Source organism: Ptiloglossa arizonensis, chromosome 1 (genome assembly GCF_051014685.1).
Source record: "Ptiloglossa arizonensis isolate GNS036 chromosome 1, iyPtiAriz1_principal, whole genome shotgun sequence".
Lineage (NCBI taxonomy): Eukaryota > Metazoa > Arthropoda > Insecta > Hymenoptera > Colletidae > Ptiloglossa > Ptiloglossa arizonensis.
The window spans coordinates 23890249-23898038 of record NC_135048.1 but is presented as its reverse complement, the minus strand read 5'-3'; the positions used below and the strand labels follow the sequence as shown (position 1 = coordinate 23898038).

At 47.2% G+C, this 7790-nt stretch overlaps 1 protein-coding gene across 1 annotated transcript in view; it reads left to right on the top strand.

The window, feature by feature from the left end:
* The first annotated feature begins 4675 nt into the window (after positions 1 to 4675).
* LOC143146770 (uncharacterized) overlaps positions 4676 to 7790 on the top strand; it is a 272791-nt gene continuing 269676 nt past the window's right edge. The window contains exon 1 of the mRNA XM_076311413.1: positions 4676 to 6123. The gene's annotated coding sequence lies outside the window, so the exon portion shown is untranslated. The remainder of the gene's footprint in view (positions 6124 to 7790) is intronic.

Below are 7790 nucleotides of genomic sequence, written 5' to 3'. Positions count from 1 at the left end.
GAGAAACGATCCGTTCGTCGTAACCTGAAAACTTTAAGCGAAAGATTACTTTGCTCGTAAAAATCGATGAGAATTTAAGAGAGATATTGGCCCATGATGGTCGAATTTGCTCGAATTTTTAAAAATGCGATACATTTGTTACAATTAGACAACTTTAAGTAAAGATGACTTTTTCGTAAGAATCGATCAAATTTAACAGAGATACTGACTTGTGATAATCGAATTTTAAAAAAAGCGATCCATTCGTTACAATTAGAAAACTTTAAGCGAAAGATTACTTTTCTCGTAAAAATCGATGAGAATTTAAGAGAGATATTGGCCTATGATGGTCGAATTTGCTCGAATTTTTAAAAATGCAATACATTTGTTAAAATTCGAAAACTTTAAGCGAAAGATGACTTTTCTTGTAAGAATGTAACAAAAATATAGGTTTGCAATTGACAAACTTGTTCGAATTCTGTACCGTTACTAATGTAAGCACACGACCTAATTCACTCGTTTTCATTTACATCGAGTTCTTCGAACCTTACATCATCGTAGCCTTCCATGTCGTGCATTGAAATCGTTCTCAATTTTGCTCTACGTTATTACCCCCACTCCTATTTCAAAATCTTCAAAATTTAATGTAACATCCAGTTTCAGTATCTGTCGAAACTCTGTACAAATTTAACTCCAATGATAGATACGTGAAATTGCTCTGGTTTCTATTATCGTCTTGTTTATTTAGGGAAATTACTACTCCTCGTCGGAAATTCTCAAACAATAATTATAACAAATATTTTCTTCTTTTTCTTTAAATTTAAGTGTTTACATTCCAGTATTACCATACTTTTCGACTTGATATATCTGAGGAGGGCCCGAGACAAGATCGAAACTCCCAGAATCGTCGCTCCGGAGAGTATGAAAAATAATTATAACGAATATATTCTTCTTCTCTTATAAATTTAAATATTTCTTTTCTATTTACATTCCAGTGTACTAAATAATATTTTCCTTTCCTCTTGAATAGAAAAAAATTTCATTTACCATAATTTTCAATTTGACATTTCTGAGGAGGGCCCGAAATAAGATCGAAACTCTCAGAATCGTCGCTCCGGAGAGTCAGAAACATAATTACAACAAATCTATTCTTCTTCTCTTATAAATTTAAATATTTCTTTTCTATTTACATTCCAGTGTACTAAATAATATTTTCCTTTCCTCTTGAATAGAAAAAAATTTCATTTACCATAATTTTCAATTTGACATTTCTGAGGAGGGCCCGAAATAAGATCGAAACTCTCAGAATCGTCGTTCCGGAGAGTCAGAAACATAATTACAACAAATATATTCTTCTTCTCTTATAAATTTAAATATTTTTTTTTTATTTACATTCCAGTGTACTAAATACAATAATATTTCCCTTTTCTCTTCAATAGAAAAAACTTTCATTTACCATACTTTTCAATTTGACATTTCTGAGAAGAGCTCGAGACAAGATCGGAACTCTCGGAATCATCGCTCCGGAGAGTCTAAAAACTCACCATCGATGAACTTCACTTCCAACTGGCGATTCGTCTCGTTTCGGCGCGTCAACGACGTACAGGGTGTCCGAAACGCACACACTAGTCGTACGTCGAGGAAACAGGATCGCAACGCGGACCGCGTCGCGTCGCGTCGCGTCGTTCGCGACAGTTCCGAGCACGGGCGAAGATTGAGGTAAGCGGAAACCCCGGTTCGGGCTTCTATGGATATTTGATTACACGCTCTAATTCGGCGAGCGTGTATCTGTCTCTGAAACGTATCGCGATATTGCGTCGTCGAAACTGTATACGGAGGAGGCTGCTCGGAGGCGATACGGAGAACGAAAAGGGAAAGCCAACGAGCAACGCGGCGGATATCGAGTATCTCTCGTTCTCACAAATCTTCAGTGTCCCTAATCCACGTGGCCGGGGCTCGCGCCCGGTGAACGAAACGCCGCGCCGGGTGCCACAATAAAATAGGAACGAGTGAATGAGCAAATACTACGTCCGAACACGGGGAGTACGCCTTCCATTCAACGACGCCAACCATATCGCTCCCACCTGTTATATCCGCCCAGAGTTTATCTTTCCCGGCCGTGTTAACTTTCCTCTCGTAGTCTCTCGGAACTTTCAACGCTCAATTTTCGAACACCTATCGCGCCCCGTATCGGTCCCACGCATCGAGCCACGCACGAATACGAAAATCGCGCCCTCTGTGCTCGCTGCGAGAGACCGTGGTTCGTTTTCGGGGATCGAGCGTACAATTTAACCGTTAACCTCGTGCCTCCCCGCGCGTTAACGATTATCTGCACCGTAAAGCAGCTTGTCTCCGGCTTAACCGAGGGTTCGATAAATAAATGTTTATGACGCACGAATAGGTCGTGCACGGGGTTGCACTACCTAGCTAGCGCCCGAGGTGCAATAGCTAGCTACACGGCGGCAATAAACAGAGAGAAGTGTATTCGATTTTCGAGCACGAGCTTCCTCGGTTCGGTCTCGCTCCGGCAGCAAGTTTCCACGTAGCACGCTTCGTCCCGTTGTCCTGATCGAAAGATGGATATCTCGAAATTAAATACGACTCGTGTTTCGGGGGTTACGGTGCTCCGGTTCCGAGCTTATTTCCCCGGCGTGGAACGAGAGAGGGAGTACGAAGAACGAGGAAGAGACGCGGACGAGGATAGCCGGGAGTAGGGGGGGAAGGGAACGCGGAGAGAAAAAGAGGGCAGTGTGAAACAGCCGGAGAACACCCAGCTTGATTCGATACCTACGTTCCGAACGATCGAAAAAAAATCCATCGCGAGCGTCCCCCGAGAAAATAGAGTAATTTAGATAACAGCCGTCTCTGTCCCTCCCCCCACCACGGAGGTATATATCACCGGCGGAGTTACTCGCGCAACGTGTCTACGAAGCCACGGTACAGTCGGTGTTGCGCCCGGGCTCGTGATTGGGTGCGTTTACAATGCCGAGACGCTACGAAACACTCGAAAAGGCTCGATTTTAATAAGATACCGGGAAACACCGGTGCAGCGTGCCGTTCCCTGAAACTGTACGGACACGTGTTTTTCTAATGGGTGTCCGTCCTTCCGGGAAGCCCGAAGTGCGAAAACTAATCGTTTTCTGCGTTACGAGTATTTATTATTACAGCCGTGGTAAAATTGTCGACGAACGGTACGGGATACGAAAGTATCTTTCTAATTGGTTTCAAGAGAAGAGAGACATGGGTCGAACCCTGTTCCTTTATTATACGAAGGGACACGGGACGGTTGGTCGATCGAGGGAATTTTCGGATAATAGTGTTTTTAGTTTTATGACATCGATCGTTTTACGTTTGAGATAACAAAAATAATGACGGAAATTACAGTGAGATATAAACGAATGGTTTTATTGAAATTTTCATTAGCTAAGTCTTTTTAGCTGCTTTTACGTCTCTTCGTAATAGCACGAATCCTCGAGAGATACTTAATGAGGACGTTTTTGATGCTACGAAGACAATGTCGATAAAGACAAGTGTGTAGGACGTTCGGATAATAGAATGTTCGAACAGTAGAGCGCCCGGATGATTGAGCACGGATAACAGAGGTTCTATTGTACAATAACGCTTAACTATACTCTAAATGACGTTCCATTGTTAGCGGTTGACGTTATTCGGGACATGGCTGTCCAAATTTCAGCTAATCCTGCCTTACATCGAAGATTATTATCTATTTTTGTTGTTCCATGTTTTAATCTTGTCTATCGTATGTCCTATATCTTTCTTCTTTCACTTTACTTTCACTTTACTTCTGTATTTATATCTTGTATTGTGTATTTTGCATTAAAAAATTCTTCCGTTAATATTGACGATAATGCTGCTAATAATAACAACAACGATAATAAAATATAAATAAATTATCCGTACAAAATCGTTCTCGATATTTTGAGGTTATCTTACGTTTACGTTCAATTTTTCGAGCGGACCGGCTCGTTGAAGCACGCGAGAACGCATCGAAACAAATTACATATTCTGTGTGCGATCAATCGGTCATTTTGCCACGGATTACGAATAATTGCATCCGACCGTCGTTCCTTTCCGTCTCGATCGCTCCAGTGCTCTCCGCGTCGCTTGTTGCACCGGAGTGGATACCAAAACCCTGATGTACACGTTGCAGCAGTGTAAACGTACCCATCGAGAAACGATGAGAGACTTCGAACTCAATTATCCGCGTTACAGCCGGCAAACGCGCGCGAATTCGTTCTCGGTCCGACACACGATGCGGCGCAAAAGTCGATCGCGAAAATTTCGTGAAAACGAACGTTCGGGGTTACGCTTACCACCGAAATGCTCGCCGGCGATTCGCCTCTCTCCGTTGTCTTTTCTCTTCGTTTTCTTCCCTCGTCGAAAGTTAGGCTTTCTCTGTCGCGTACCGGTGCCCCCTCTCCGTCTTTCGTCCACGGCCCCCCTCCAAGAGTCGAGCAGGTAACGTGCCAACGCCAGGCAATGGCGCCTTAGCGGCTGCACCTGGGGCTAACCGTTCGCCAGGTGAGCGAGCGCGACGATTGGTCGAGTCGCGCAAAACCTCGCGCTGATTGGCCGATATCGCGGTTCCGCCGGTACGGGACTTTAATCTCGTTCACCGTAGGCGCGCTGCTGCTCAGTTCAACTTACCTTAGCCGCACGGACGGACGGTTGGCCACGCAACTCGCGCCGGACATTCCACGAAATAAGTTGCGTTTAGCCCGTTCCGTTGGCTCGCTACGCGACAGAGTACGTTCTCTGGGTCTGGTGGCGTGCGCGAACGTCGTGGTCGCGGTCGTCGATCCTTCGATCGCGGTCGTGCGTGATCGCTGGAAAACGGCAGGAAAGATCGACATCGGTTAGGAGATCGCGTCGTGTGTGTGCGCGCGCGCGCTCTCTCTCTCTTTCTCTCTCTCTCCGACTTTCTCTCTCTCGCTCGCCTCCCTCGGTGTGTTGTGTATACCTGTGGCGCGCGTAGCGTGTACGAACGAGCGGCCGCAAGCGCGCGCGTGTATAGCGGCTCCGCTTCTTTCTCTCCTCTTCTAACTTCTCGTGCCGTCTGCGTTCCGTGCGCGTGTTCGTGATTGGTCGGTGCGTGGCATTTTTAAAAAGTCGTCCGCCTGCTTTCTGTCCGTTATAACCAACAGAGCCGAGAGAGACGGATCCGGGCAGCGGGCGATGTCGCGAAACCGCGAGTGAATCGATACACGGGCCGCGATCCGCGTCGAAGTAATGTCGATTCGACGACGATCCGTTGGCAATTGACGTACGCCGCTGTTTTACCCAGCAGCAACGGTCGCTCGAACGCGGGATACCTAACCTGAAGACACGCATGAGATCCGTGTGGGAAGGGAACTGTACGGGGGGCTACGGTACCGGCTCTTTCGCGGCCAGAATTCCTCGCGGCACGTTCGCCGAAACGGCAACGGAAAATTCGAGCACGCCGATGGAAAAAGCCTTCTTTGACCCGGCAACGTTGCAACACAACGGCTATCACATCGCTGACAGGTAGAACGCGGCGAGAAAAGGAGAGGGGAAGAAACGAGAGCGTGTAAGGAAGACAGGGAAAGAAAGAGGAAAGAGCGGCGCGCGCGTGCAGTTCCTTTTTCGAGCGTACGGCCCCTCTCCACCCTACCCCTTGGACGAGTGACATATGCGTGTGGCGCGTAGATTCCTTGCCAAAGATAAGTCGGCGCGAGAAGGAGCACCGGAAAGTGTCTGATATTCGAGAATAGTTTCTGGATCGTCGTGGCTGGAAGCGAGGAAAGGAAGAAGGGGAGAAAAGAAGACGAGGAATATAGCTGCAGCGGTGATTTTCTGATCTCTCTTCGGAGGTGCGCCTACTACGGTTCTCCGTTCGTGCTCGTGGAGTGTGGTCGTGCCACGGTGTGTCGTAGTTGTGTGCCGGTGCGGGGTGAGGTTAGGATCGTGCAGAAGAGAAAGAAAGGCCTGTAGAGGGGGGAGGGCAGTGGGCAAGCAGTAAACTGCGACACCGCGATTAAGTGCAAACGAGACGAAATATCCAGGCAAGAGGACACCGAAGAAGAGGAGCAGCACGCGATTGCCAAGAACTGGATTACACGGGCGACTCGAGAATCGCCAAAATTTTGCCGGTTTATAAAAAAGGTGAATACTCCCGTGTCTCCGTTGTCGGTCGTTGCCTTTATTCCCGGGCGATAGTGTTTTCGGAACAGCTTATCGACTTTGCTCGATAAGCTGTATTTGGTTTCGTCATCGATACCGGCTGCGATTGTACCCGATGAACGAATACGATCGTTTCGGTCGCGTTACCGATTCGAACGAACGAACAAAGTACAAACGCAGTTCGTAAATAAGATAGTTTCGTACGGGATCTGTGGGATTAGACGAGGCTTCGAACGAAAATAATACGACAAATATCGAAACGTTAATCGCGTCACGTTTTGGATAAAATACTATAGAGTGCGGTGCAACTCTGTAGGTAATATTTATCGCGTAACGATAGACGATGTTTTTCGCGAAGTAAACGGGAGGAGGAGCAGTTATCGATGGACGTTAATTCGTGCGATACCGGTGCATCGTTTACGGGCGTTCCACCGCGTAAACGGATCGCGTTTTACGCGACTTTGTCGAATTCGCGTCCCAACGACGGAAGAAAAGTTCATTCGTTCGCCGTTTAACCTCGAGTGTCTCGGCCCGCCTAACCTTGAAATCCCACTCGTCGCCTCTTGCGTGTTTTTAAAACACTCGATCTTGGTTCTCGTGGGACACGCGCATGCGCCGTACAACCGTTGGTCCTTTTTTTTTTTCTTCTTCTTTCGCGTTCTCTCTGTCTGCCTCTTTCGTTTTCGCGTGCCTCTGCTCTCTCGCGGCTTCGGCAAAATTTCAATTAAAATCCTCTTCCCGGTACCGGTGACACCGGTAAGCTCGATTTAACTTTCAAATCGAATCTCGCCGGTTTTGAAAAACGAGGGGCAACGTATCTGGCCGGGAGCTAGCGCTTGTGCGAAATTTGAATCTAGTTTCAACGGGACAGCTCGCGCGCTCGTCTCCGTTGCTTTGGAACGCGCGCGTGTATACGTGGAATCGGCGTTGCGTGGAAAATCGGGAACGTTGATTCCTTGGATTCGGTGCGACACCGGTACTCCGTCGAACGCGTCGGTTTCTGCGACTTCGTCGGGCTCTTCCCACGACGCGAAACAAAAGATGTTTCTAGCGGCACTTATCAATATCACGCGATCGATCTTCCGCGACGACAGGGGCTAATATTCTCGAGTCGTATACACCGTGTATACGTTGTCCGTACAGTGGCGGTCTTCTCTATTGTGCGTTCAACCGTGCTTACGTCGTTTCAGAATGTCAACCGTGTGGGAATATAAAAAGCGCCATCGGGCAAAGAAGTCATCGTAAAGTACGCTTTCATGGTTCGAATCTCCGAATTTATACCGGGAGGGCTGGAAGGAATACACCGGGACCGAATACGCGTCTAACGGTCGAAATCTTTCGGAAACGGTTACTTCGTTGTTAACCTAGATTTCTTGGCGCGTAAATTAACGATTAACAGGATTTTTCTCGCGTGGTGAAAATCACTCGTGCATTTATCACAGCCGGTCGCGGTCGGCCTCGGTGAGTTCTAACGAGTAGTAAAAATCCCTGGTAATACGTTTATGTTAATCATTGAAAAAGAGATAAACAGTCGGTTTCCGTCCCGGGCGAAGGTTCAATATTTTGCGCCGTACGTCTACTTACTCCCGTGTAATTAGTCCCATTCCGTACTGGAAATTGTGGAAGTCGCTAATTTCGTGGCGCTCCCG